The 13,082-nt window shown below is 38.3% G+C and overlaps 1 pseudogene across 1 annotated transcript; it reads left to right on the top strand.

Annotated features, from left to right (window-relative positions):
* The first annotated feature begins 576 nt into the window (after nucleotides 1-576).
* LOC309499359 (myosin heavy chain, fast skeletal muscle-like) lies at nucleotides 577-12,855 on the top strand (annotated as a pseudogene). Its single transcript, XR_014211794.1, has 40 exons — nucleotides 577-617; nucleotides 1,141-1,355; nucleotides 1,458-1,601; nucleotides 1,686-1,842; nucleotides 1,943-1,970; nucleotides 2,142-2,253; nucleotides 2,408-2,500; nucleotides 2,614-2,677; nucleotides 2,771-2,869; nucleotides 2,952-3,055; nucleotides 3,145-3,283; nucleotides 3,435-3,553; nucleotides 3,650-3,799; nucleotides 3,876-4,046; nucleotides 4,142-4,442; nucleotides 4,544-4,608; nucleotides 4,699-4,786; nucleotides 4,877-4,994; nucleotides 5,089-5,212; nucleotides 5,317-5,453; nucleotides 5,559-5,814; nucleotides 6,739-6,982; nucleotides 7,088-7,264; nucleotides 7,358-7,503; nucleotides 7,586-7,676; nucleotides 7,760-8,149; nucleotides 8,225-8,351; nucleotides 8,554-8,672; nucleotides 8,843-9,039; nucleotides 9,123-9,306; nucleotides 9,400-9,565; nucleotides 9,649-9,773; nucleotides 9,878-10,186; nucleotides 10,307-10,510; nucleotides 11,558-11,683; nucleotides 11,772-11,942; nucleotides 12,054-12,158; nucleotides 12,248-12,343; nucleotides 12,460-12,591; nucleotides 12,733-12,855. The product of XR_014211794.1 is annotated as a myosin heavy chain, fast skeletal muscle-like (transcript).
* The last annotated feature ends 227 nt before the right edge of the window (nucleotides 12,856-13,082 follow it).

Here is a 13,082-nt window from a genome sequence, read left to right as displayed (position 1 = left end):
TTGTTTTAATATTATTCCAATTTAATCTGCAACTGAAAATAATTCCCCACAAATAAAAAAAAAAAATTTTCTTGTCAGTCAATTAAAAATGAAATATTTATGAAGTATAAATGTAAAAAGGTATTTAAAAATAAGTAAAAAAAAAAAAAATATATATATGAATATGACTATGACTATCATGTAATTTATTCAAAATACAGACACATTATCAAACTATTGCATTGTCAAATGTATGTGATACCTATATCTGATGTGTAAAATTATGTCATATCTGTTGATGACTGAGAATAGGTGTAGCTTCTTACCATAAATTAGGACTCTAAAGCTTATCCATTTATAGCCTCTGCTTAGTGTGCAAATTGACCTCAATATAAGTTTTAAGGAGAGCACAGCCAGTCTCATAGGAGCCTAGAGGAGTTCCTGCTTGTGGTAAGAAGATGAAATACTTTGTATTTGATGTTGTTATTAGTATGAGATTATACTAAGTGAATTGATATGACAGAAAAAGTCTTTAAAAAGATATTATTACCATATAGGCCTAAATGTATTTTTTTTTTAAACTGAATTCCTTTACAGGGTGTTAAAATTTCATCTGGTCTTCAAGAGGAGGAAGGTAAGTGGTAGCAACACACTGCATTAAAAAGACGTGGTTAAATATTACCATGTTTTCACATGCATGTAGACTCCAGTTTATCGTAGAAGTGCTGTTTTTATATTTTTTATAAATTACTTAAGAATTGTATACTTGTCTATTGGCAGATTTTAAGTGGGACTCTTGACACTTTTTATAAATATGTACACAATGGTATATAACTGATATAACATGTGGTACATAACTGAAACAAAAAACAAGAGTTTAAAAAGTTTAGTTTCATTTGTTAATGCAGTTTTTTATGTATTATAATGTATCAACAAAATGCATATTGTGACAGATGATTTAATTAGAGATGCCATAAATTAAGGATTATTGTGTTCACACTTTTTACATTTGAATAGGCCTTTTCACTTTAATATTCTATAAAGACCTTAACTACATGAGACCCTCTATAAATACTGTTTATGGACAGTATGTTTGATTATCAATACTTATTTTATTGATTCAAAAAGCATGTCAATGTTTCTTATCCAAATTTTTGTAAGCCGCCACCATGAGTACGGACGCTGAGATGGCCGTTTATGGCAAGGCTGCCATTTACCTTCGTAAGCCTGAGAAAGAGAGAATCGAGGCTCAGAGCAAACCATTTGATGCCAAGACTGCCTGCTATGTGGCTGATGCCAAAGAGTTGTACCTCAAGGGAACAATCAAGAGCAAAGAGGGTGGCAAAGCCACAGTTATTTTGCTTGACACTAAGGAGGCGAGTTTTTAATTTTGAATTTCTACTTAATGTAGATGCTCATTAAATTACTTATTACATTGTTTTCTTTTATATCTAATATCTAATTTATCAAATTTAAAGGAGAGAACAGTAAAGGAGGATGACGTCTACCCAATGAACCCTCCCAAGTATGACAAGATTGAGGACATGGCCATGATGACCCATCTCAATGAAGCCTCTGTGCTGTATAACCTCAAAGAGCGTTATGCTGCATGGATGATCTACGTAAGTTCTGAAACAACATAAAAAAGCATTTAAGTTAATTGTGTCTGTGTTGTTGCAATCTGACCACATCTCTGCTAATTTCAGACCTACTCTGGACTCTTCTGCGCAACTGTGAACCCCTACAAGTGGCTCCCAGTGTATGATGCAGAAGTGGTGTCTGCCTACAGAGGCAAAAAGCGTATGGAGGCCCCACCCCACATCTTCTCTGTCTCTGACAATGCATATCAGTTCATGCTGACTGGTAAGACATGGAATTTAATTCTATAGAATTCATTAAGGTGAATTTGATGATGTTAATATATAAAATATTTATCGGATATTTTACACATTGCAATCAACAGATAGAGAAAACCAGTCTGTCCTGATTACGTAAGTATTTTCATTTAATCTCAGACCATGACAAAAATTAAAGTATAATGTAAATGGCAAATCTATATGGAGATATTTACAAAACAGAATTTAAGAATGAACTTCTGAATATACTTTGAAAAGTCTACATGTCTTTTAAACTTCTGTTTTCTATAATCTCTCATAAACCAGTGGAGAATCTGGTGCTGGAAAGACTGTGAACACCAAACGTGTCATTCAGTACTTTGCCACAGTTGCAGTGGCAGGTGGTGAAAAGAAGAAAGATACTCCTGGCAAAATGCAGGTATGATATATAAAACTACATACATTTTATTTTGAATGATGGTGATTTACACTCATCTCACATGATATGTGAATTTGTGAAGTGCCTATAAAGAGTGTTTAGTCATTAAATAGAAAATAAATGAAAATAACTGAAAACCCTTCAAACATCACAGGGCTCTCTTGAGGACCAGATCATTGCTGCCAACCCTCTGCTTGAGGCTTATGGTAATGCCAAGACTGTAAGAAATGACAACTCCTCTCGTTTTGTAAGTTAACCACTTTTTATTTACAATATAGTTAGTCAATTGTGTTGGATTTTTCTATACAGAGTTTTCTATAAAGAGATTACTTATGTATTGTGCCATTTTGTTTCAAACAGGGTAAATTCATCAGAATTCACTTCGGAACCACTGGAAAACTGGCTAGTGCTGACATTGAGACATGTAGGTGGACATTATTTAATTGATCCATCCTGAACAGTTGTCTTTATCTGTCACTCTTCAGATGATTGTGACTCAAGTACATTCTCTCAACAGATCTGCTGGAGAAGTCTAGAGTAACATTCCAGCTTCCAGATGAGAGAGGCTACCACATCTTCTACCAGATGATGACCAACCATAAGCCTGAGCTGCTTGGTAGGTGCACACATTACATTCAGTGTTAAATGGCAGATAATATTGTAAGACACTTTTTTTAAAAAATCTGTGTTTTTTACAGAAATGACGCTAATCACCACCAACCCCTATGACTACCCTATGTGCAGTCAGGGTCAGATCACAGTGGCCAGCATTGATGATAAAGAGGAGCTGGTTGCTACTGATGTGAGTCATTGCTATTTGAATATTGACATACTGTATGCTTATATATGGCAGAAAAGATCCTAGAGCGCATTCTTGTCTGTAATTTTCAGACTGCTATTGACATTCTGGGCTTTACTAATGAGGAGAAAATGGGGATCTACAAGTTCACTGGAGCTGTGCTTCATCATGGCAACATGAAGTTCAAGCAGAAGCAGCGTGAGGAGCAGGCTGAGCCTGATGGCACAGAGGGTGAGACTAAATTGTACTAATGTGTGTCATAACATGCAGTGATTTGAATGGAGAGATCCTTATTTCTATTTTCACAAAGAAAAGGGTGGTTTTCATTTAGTTTTCATGGCAAGAAAAGGGATGGATTTTTGTGCAACTTATTTAATTGCAGAGGCTGACAAAGTTGCCTATCTTCTGGGTTTGAACTCTGCTGATATGCTGAAGGCTTTGTGCTACCCCAGAGTCAAGGTCGGAAATGAGTTTGTGACCAAAGGCCAGACCGTGCCACAGGTATAGTAACATTTCCAGCATGCCATGTGTTTAACCTCAAATTCTGGCTAATTATTGCAGAAGCAGAATAAAATATCCACTCTATTCTACTTACAGGTGTACAACTCCGTTAGCGCCTTGGCCAAATCTATCTATGAGAGGATGTTCTTGTGGATGGTCGTTCGTATCAACCAGATGTTGGACACAAAACAACAAAGAAACTTCTTCATTGGTGTGCTGGATATTGCTGGCTTTGAGATCTTTGATGTAAGAATGATCTCTTTTTTAATGGAACATTGAGTGATATTCAGAAGTCAGTAAATGGTGCTGTTTCTTCATCCAGTTCAACAGCATGGAACAGCTGTGTATCAACTTCACCAATGAGAAACTGCAACAGTTTTTCAACCACCACATGTTTGTGCTGGAGCAAGAGGAGTACAAGAAGGAGGGCATTATTTGGGAGTTCATTGACTTCGGCATGGACTTGGCTGCTTGCATTGAGCTCATTGAGAAGGTTTTTTTTACTGGTTTATGAACTTATTCATTTCCAATTTCTATGCTTGAAATCTTAAAATTGTAATACTTAAAACAACATTCTTTTATAAACAGCCCATGGGTATCTTCTCCATCCTTGAAGAGGAGTGCATGTTCCCCAAGGCTTCAGACACTTCCTTCAAGAACAAGTTATATGATCAGCATCTTGGCAAGAACAATGCTTTCCAGAAACCAAAGCCTGTCAAAGGCAAGGCTGAAGCCCACTTCTCCCTGGTTCACTACGCTGGAACTGTGGACTACAACATTTCTGGCTGGCTGGACAAGAACAAGGATCCACTGAATGAGTCTGCTGTGCAGCTGTACCAGAAGTCTTCTGTCAAACTGCTTGCTACTCTCTACCCACCTGTTGTTGAGGGTAAAGAAAAAAAATCTATTTAACCAAACTTTGATTTAGCTTTGCACTTTCTTTCTTGTTTTTGCATTTATACATGTTCTTTTGTATATTTATCTCAATAGAGACTGGTAAAAAAGGAGGCAAGAAGAAGGGTGGCTCCATGCAGACTGTTTCCTCCCAGTTCAGGGTGTGTATAGAGATGACATCACAGCAATATTTCTGTATTTGAAGAAAAAAAGAAATATAAAGCATGGCAACCCCTTTCTATTCTGCTCAGGAGAACTTGGGCAAACTCATGACCAACTTGAGGAGCACTCACCCTCACTTTGTGCGTTGCCTAATTCCCAATGAGTCCAAGACTCCAGGTAAAGTATTAAAACGTTTACAGATATTCTGCCACTCAATTTATATGATGAAATTAATTTACCAAGTTAATGGTGTAAACTTCGTTATAGGTCTCATGGAGAACTTCCTGGTTATCCACCAGCTGAGGTGTAACGGTGTTCTGGAGGGTATCAGAATCTGCAGAAAGGGTTTTCCCAGCAGAATCCTCTATGGTGACTTCAAACAGAGGTATAAATGACTGCACATAAAAATACAATGTCCTATTGGAGACTCTTTATTAGAAGATATAAATCATTTTGATAAATCTTCCCATCTTCCATAGATACAAGGTGCTGAATGCCAGTGTTATCCCAGAGGGACAGTTTATGGATAACAAGAAGGCCAGTGAGAAACTCCTGGGATCCATCGATGTTAATCATGACGAGTACAGATTTGGAACCACAAAGGTTCATATTTAGCTTTACAAATTTCAAAGATTCTGTGATCATGGTCATTTAGCTTATACAGGTTAAATCAATATTGTTTTATTTACTGTTTTACATAAATTCAGGTGTTCTTCAAAGCTGGTCTTCTGGGTGTTCTTGAGGAGATGCGTGATGAGAAATTGGCTGCTCTGGTCACAATGACTCAGGCTCTCTGCCGTGGTTACCTGATGAGGAGGGAATTTGTGAAGATGATGGAAAGGAGGTGAGTATTGTCATTAGTAAAGATGACATCAACAATAACTGTTGAAACAAATTATAATTTATATAATTATAATGATTATGGCATTTAATGATGAATTTTTCACAGGGAGTCCATTTACACCATCCAATACAACATCCGTTCATTCATGAATGTCAAACACTGGCCATGGATGAAGGTTTACTACAAGGTTAAGCCTCTGCTGAAGAGTGCCGAAACTGAGAAAGAGCTGGCAACCATGAAAGAGGACTTTGTAAAATGCAAAGAAGATCTTGCCAAGGCTGAAGCCAAAAAGAAGGAACTTGAAGAGAAGATGGTAGCACTGCTGCAAGAGAAAAATGATCTACAGCTACAAGTAGCATCTGTGAGTATTTTTTGAGATGCACCGATAATAAATTTCTCTGCTGATACCGATAGCTGATTATTCAGAATGATATCGGCCGATGCCAATACTGATACCAATAATTAGATTTTTCTTAAGGAAAAACAATCTCTCCCAAATAATGCTGCAAACAATACAGGGAACCTTCTCATTTGGTATACTATAATATTATAATTTTAAATTAACAACAGAGCTATTATATTCAACTGTTATTTATATCCAGATATAATAGGCTATTTTCACTCAAATAAAAGCTGAAATGTTTGTACAACTCAGTTATATAGTAGTTTTCATAAACACGTCATGGCGAATTTATTCAAACATACATATATAATTAACAGTAAATAAGCTCTTCTCTAGTATTTTTATAGCTAACTAACAAACTGTGAGTGACAACTTGATAACTTTCCTGAGGTAAATGTAACATTAAGTGATATTGTTCACAAGCTGTTTTATTGACGTCTTTCCGCGGTTGAAACACAGATTGAGTGATTATGAGTCATGATACGGATTTCGGTAAGTTGAATACTGTATCTTTCATATATATATATGAAATCAGAATACCTTCTGAGATTCATGCATGTTTTTCGAGATATATAAAAGTGAAAGAATATAATTTACTTATTTTGTCTATTATTGGACCGGAGGAGCTACAAATAATGTTTAATATAGGGAAAAAACTTAGATCTGGCAACCCTGGCTTGACCTACGGGTAATTCATTTCATAGCGTCAAATAAAGCCTACATTAACGTCACTATTTTTTTTTTAACTGTTAAAGCGTTATTGTCGCGTTAACTTGCCCTAAATTTAACACAAGAGAGATTTTCTTCACACACAGTATGAGTCTGACACGTTAAAATGAGCAATGTGGTTTCCAATGATATAGCAACCTATTTTCTTAACAGGAATCTGAGAATCTCTCAGATGCTGAGGAGAGGTGTGAGGGTCTGAAGCAAAAGCAAAATCCAGCTTGAAGCTAAACTCAAAGAGACAACTGAGAGACTGGAGGATGAGGAAGAAATCAATGCTGAACTGACAGCCAAGAAGAGGAAACTGGAGGATGAGTGCTCTGAGCTGAAGAAAGACATTGATGACTTGGAGCTCACCTTGGCTAAAGTGGAGAAGGAGAAACATGCCACTGAGAATAAGGTTGGAGATTGAGTTGGTTTAAGATTAGATTTAATCTCTGTTTCATGTGTTGATATAGAAAATGAAGTGTAAAATATAAGCTTATTTGGAACAAAAATCACACAGGTGAAGAACTTGACAGAGGAAATGGCAGCTCAGGATGAGAGCATTGCCAAGCTTACGAAGGAGAAGAAAGCCCTCCAAGAGTCACATCAGCAGACACTGGATGATCTTCAGGCCGAGGAGGACAAAGTCAACACCCTGACCAAATCCAAGACAAAGCTTGAGCAGCAAGTTGATGATGTGAGTTGATTATGTAAACATGTTATTAATTCATCAAATTAGCTTTGTTTAGTTTTTTGCTGTGAACATATTTTATTTATCATTGTCCTGTAGCTTGAGGGTTCCCTTGAACAAGAGAAGAAGCTCCGCATGGACCTGGAGAGAGCCAAGAGAAAGCTTGAAGGAGACCTGAAATTAGCCCAAGAGTCTATCATGGACCTGGAGAATGACAAGCAGCAATCAGAGGAGAAAATAAAAAAGTAATTAAAGCATAAAATCTTTGAAAACATTATTGTTAAGTTTTGTTTTTGTTTTGCAAACCACTTATTGTTGAACCCACAGGAAAGACTTTGAAACAAGCCAGCTGCTTAGCAAGATAGAAGATGAACAATCTCTGGGTGCTCAACTCCAAAAGAAGATCAAGGAGCTTCAGGTATTTTGAGATTTTTTCAACATTACGGTCAATATAATTAAATGCTGAACAATAAAAATCAAGTGAACTACTTACCACCATAGGCCCGCATTGAGGAACTTGAGGAAGAGATCGAGGCTGAGCGCGCTGCTCGTGCCAAGGTTGAGAAGCAGAGAGCTGATCTCTCCAGGGAACTTGAGGAGATCAGTGAGAGACTTGAGGAGGCTGGAGGAGCCACTGCTGCTCAGATCGAGATGAATAAGAAGCGTGAAGCTGAATTCCAGAAGCTGCGTCGTGATCTTGAAGAGTCCACCCTCCAGCATGAAGCTACTGCTGCTGCCCTCCGCAAGAAGCAGGCAGACAGTGTGGCCGAGCTGGGAGAGCAAATCGACAACCTGCAGCGTGTCAAGCAGAAGCTTGAGAAAGAGAAGAGCGAATTCAAAATGGAGATTGACGATCTTTCCAGCAACATGGAAGCTGTTGCCAAAGGAAAAGTAGGACATTTTATGTTTAAAGAAAACATAACGTGTTGAAGTTTTTCAATTATCTAATGACTTTTGTATTTGCAGGCTAATCTTGAGAAGATGTGCCGCACACTTGAGGACCAACTTAGTGAAATACAATCCAAGAATGATGAGAATATTCGCCAGTTAAATGACCTCAGTGCTCAAAGAGCAAGACTTCAAACTGAAAATGGTAACTATTGACAATCATGAATAAATTAATAGTATTCCAACAGTAACTGAGTGTGGTGTATTAAGATTATATATAGCACTGAATTTCTGACAGTCTTATCAGAAGAAAACACACTTATTTACATTTTGCTTTCAAAGAGTATGTTTTGATAGTAACTGATAGAGACAGCACAATCTGACACAGTGAATTTAAATCTATACAGGTGAGTTTGGCCGTCAGCTGGAGGAGAAGGAGGCTCTGGTTTCTCAGCTCACCAGAGGCAAACAAGCTTTCACTCAGCAAATCGAGGAGCTTAAGAGGCATATTGAAGAGGAGGTTAAGGTAATATAGCATATTGAAAACAAACACATAATTTCCACTTATTACACAACAAAGCTAATATAATGCAATAAAGCTAATATCACATTTTGTATTGCTAATTAGTAAGTCGCTTTGGATAAAAGTGTCTGCTAAATGAATTAATGTAAATATTATGTGACTTTGTCCTTTAGGCTAAGAACGCACTGGCCCATGCTGTGCAATCAGCCCGTCATGACTGCGACCTGCTCCGTGAGCAGTTTGAGGAAGAGCAGGAGGCAAAGGCTGAGCTGCAGAGGGGAATGTCAAAGGCCAACAGTGAGGTTGCTCAGTGGAGAACCAAATATGAAACTGATGCCATCCAGCGCACGGAGGAGCTTGAAGAGTCCAAGTATGAACATCAAAAGAAGTGATATGTGTTAATTTGTGCAATTGCATGCATCTTCTGACTAAATGTTACAAAAAATATAACAGAAAGAAGCTGGCTCAGCGTCTGCAAGAGGCAGAGGAACAAGTTGAGGCAGTAAACTCTAAATGTGCATCTCTGGAGAAGACCAAACAGAGACTCCAGGGTGAGGTGGAGGACCTCATGATTGATGTGGAGAGAGCCAATGGTTTGGCTGCTAACCTTGACAAGAAGCAGAGAAACTTTGACAAGGTACAATACATTTTTCTTTGAAAAGCATGGCCAGAATGGGCTTTGTTCAACATGTTACATATGAAACCTGACCCTGAAATATCTGGACCGAAGGTCCTGGCAGAATGGAAGCAGAAATATGAGGAAGGTCAGGCAGAGCTGGAAGGTGCTCAGAAAGAGGCTCGTTCACTCAGCACTGAACTGTTCAAGATGAAGAACTCCTATGAGGAGAGTCTGGATCAGCTGGAGACCCTCAAGAGAGAGAACAAGAATCTGCAGCGTAAGATTCAATGTCTTACGTTGTTAAATCTGTAGTGATTCACAATATATTTATGTTGATAATATTTTCTTTATAACTTGTAGAGGAGATTTCAGATCTGACAGAGCAGTTAGGTGAGACTGGTAAGAGCATCCATGAACTGGAAAAGGCCAAGAAGACAGTGGAGACTGAGAAGTCAGAGATTCAGACTGCCCTGGAAGAGGCCGAAGTGAGTATCTGGAGATTAATATGTCATTCTTGCTCAAACCATTTTACTGTGTTGTTAAATATTATTTTAATTCTGAAATTACATGTTGTTTTTATATTTCACAGGGCACCCTGGAGCATGAGGAGTCCAAGATTCTTCGTGTCCAGCTTGAGCTAAATCAGGTCAAAAGTGAGATTGACAGGAAACTTGCAGAGAAGGATGAGGAGATGGAGCAGATCAAGAGGAACAGCCAGAGAGTCATTGAATCCATGCAAGGCACTCTGGACTCTGAAGTCAGGAGCAGGAATGATGCCCTGAGAATCAAGAAGAAGATGGAGGGAGACCTTAATGAGATGGAGATTCAGCTGAGCCACGCCAATCGCCAGGCTGCTGAGGCCCAGAAACAGCTCAGAAACGTTCAGGGACAACTCAAGGTATTTGACTTCTGTTCGACTTTGGAATGTAGTAATATGTTTGTAAAATCTAACTTTTGTTAGGTTAAGGTCACCAGGAAGCATATTGAAAGCTTATTCTAAAGCTATTGTTATGTTCAGGATGCCCAACTGCACCTTGATGATGCCCAGAGAGGACAGGAAGACATGAAGGAGCAGGTGGCCATGGTGGAGCGCAGAAACACTCTGATGCAGTCTGAGATTGAGGAGCTGAGAGCTGCTCTGGAGCAGACAGAGAGAGGCCGCAAAGTGGCTGAACAAGAGCTGGTGGATATCAGTGAGCGTGTTGGGCTGCTGCACTCTCAGGTAAGGGCATTTTGTTTCTTATAATTAGGGATGCATTGATCGATCATCCGCAGATCGGTATCGGCCGATAGTCTATCGGTAGTCACTAAATTTGGCCGATTTCACAAACCGATCGCAATTTATTGACGTAATACCATAAAAATGGTAAACAGTAATGTTGTAAACATGTAAACAGTATACAGATGAGGCTTTTGTGCCACGTTTTGTTTTGCAACTTCGGGAAACATCAGTAAAACATAGTAAATCACACATCTTTATTGAGAACAGGCTGTCTCGATTCAAATGAGTCCACACAACATAACATGATGCGTAGCTCTTAAGAAAATCCTCATGGAGTAACATGGCTTGCTGCTTGGCTAAAGCTATAGGACTTCCAGGATCTGATCGTGTCGCGATAATGACGCAGTTTTTCCAATGTCATTTGAAAGTTCAAAAAAAGGAAACTGGATCTTGGGTATGGTAGGTAGAGATGATGTGGAGCGCACTTTGATTGGTTTGATCGCTCAGATTGACAGGAGATTTACTGTGTGCCATAGAATTGGAGCGCACAGCTGAAACAGCACTGGAAGATCATCAGTCATCATTCAGGATCTTATTGCTTGTTACTTATTCTATGTTATTATAAATATTTTTATGCTTTGTGGCATTTACACATGTAAGTAGTTCTTATGTTCAGTAAAACACTCAGATCACTTGTTTGGAGTTGGTTCTAAATGCCTTAACTTTTGATTGCTTTGAGATTTCAACACAGAATTTGGATCAGATGCAGTTGACATGATTGTGAACAAGCTCAAACTTGATTTCATGACATGTCATGTATACTTTCTAATAATCATCATGTCAAGCATGAAAAAGTATGCCACTTAGATGTGAAATCATTAAAAATGCCTTTCAGGGTGTAAGGAGTCAACAGAGAGCTTACATTTAATGCAAAGCCTGAATGATCAGGATCAGCTGCAAAAATCCTGATCGGAGAATCCCTACTTACAATGAAGGAAATTGAGAGCATCTTTCAAAATGGTTAAACTATTGCTTTTAATTTTGTAGAACACAAGTCTCCTGAACACCAAGAAGAAGCTTGAGGCTGACCTTGTTCAGGTCCAGAGTGAAGTTGATGACACTGTACAGGAAGCCAGAAATGCAGAGGAGAAAGCCAAGAAGGCCATCACTGATGTGAGCAACAGTAGCTGCCAAATGTTTCAAAAGATGTTTCCGTACTTGAAAAATGTGGATCTAATGACTTTCTGTATTAATGCAAAAGGCTGCAATGATGGCAGAAGAGCTGAAGAAGGAGCAGGACACCAGTTCTCACCTTGAGAGGATGAAGAAGAATCTGGAGGTCACAGTGAAGGACCTACAGCACCGTCTGGATGAGGCTGAGAATCTGGCCATGAAAGGAGGAAAGAAACAACTCCAGAAGTTGGAGAGCAGGGTGAGAACTTTTAAGGGATCACAACAAACATAATTTTAAAATTAAAGCATTATCTCAGGTTCCCAATGACTACACTTGTACTTGTCTGAGAATTTGTATGTGCTATCAAAGGTCCGTGAGCTTGAGGCTGAAGTTGAAGCAGAGCAGAGACGTGGAGCTGATGCTGTTAAAGGTGTCCGCAAATATGAGAGGAGAGTGAAAGAGCTCTCTTATCAGGTATGACCATGTCTGACTAAATCCATTGAGTCATTCATACATGCATTTATAGTAAAATATTTAGAATAAATCTATGAAATTGTTTTTAGACTGAGGAGGACAAGAAGAACATCAACAGACTTCAGGATCTGGTTGATAAGCTGCAGCTGAAGGTCAAAGTCTACAAGAGGCAGTCTGAGGAGGCGGTATGTATATATTTTTGCACATTGATTATTAATTAATTAGTCATTTATTTACTGGTGAGATATCACTGCTGCTACACAGCTTAGTTAACAAGCATGGTAAAAATGTTACTCTTTAGGAGGAGCAAGCCAACTCTCACCTGTCCAAGTTGAGGAAGGTGCAGCATGAGCTTGAGGAGGCTGAGGAGCGTGCTGACATTTCTGAGTCTCAGGTCAACAAGCTCAGAGCCAAGAGCCGTGATGCTGGAAAGGTCAGTTGCATAATTTCAGAGTCTGTACTCAGTAGATGCGTTCTCACATTTACAGAGTAGAAACATATGTAGTATTCAGCTTATTCTTGAAAATGTACTGATTATTTACATGACTTATGAATGTGCTTCATTTTGTTTTAGGCCAAAGAAGAGTGAAAACCTCAAACCCAAAGGGAGCCTCTACTGAAGTCATATAATATGATTGTTCTGTAGAATTACTTTTAAAATTCTTTTTGAAATAAATCTGTCCTTACCATGTGCAAACATTTGTTTTGGAGTGATCTTTAGAGGAATGTTACTCACAAATAAAAAAAAAATAATGAATTGATCAAAATAATGATAAAGTACTGAAATATTTCTAAAGTTATAAAAGTACATAATAGCTTTGTCAGGAATAACACGATATATTCCGAACATTCACTTTTTTACTTAAAGGGACATTGTGTAGGATTTTCTCCCATCTAGTGGTGAAATTGTATTTTGCATTCAAA

This window comes from Leuciscus leuciscus (assembly GCF_965113295.1).
Source record: "Leuciscus leuciscus genome assembly, chromosome: 5".
NCBI classification, from domain to species: domain Eukaryota; kingdom Metazoa; phylum Chordata; class Actinopteri; order Cypriniformes; family Leuciscidae; genus Leuciscus; species Leuciscus leuciscus.
This window is presented reverse-complemented; position numbering and strand designations above follow the sequence as displayed.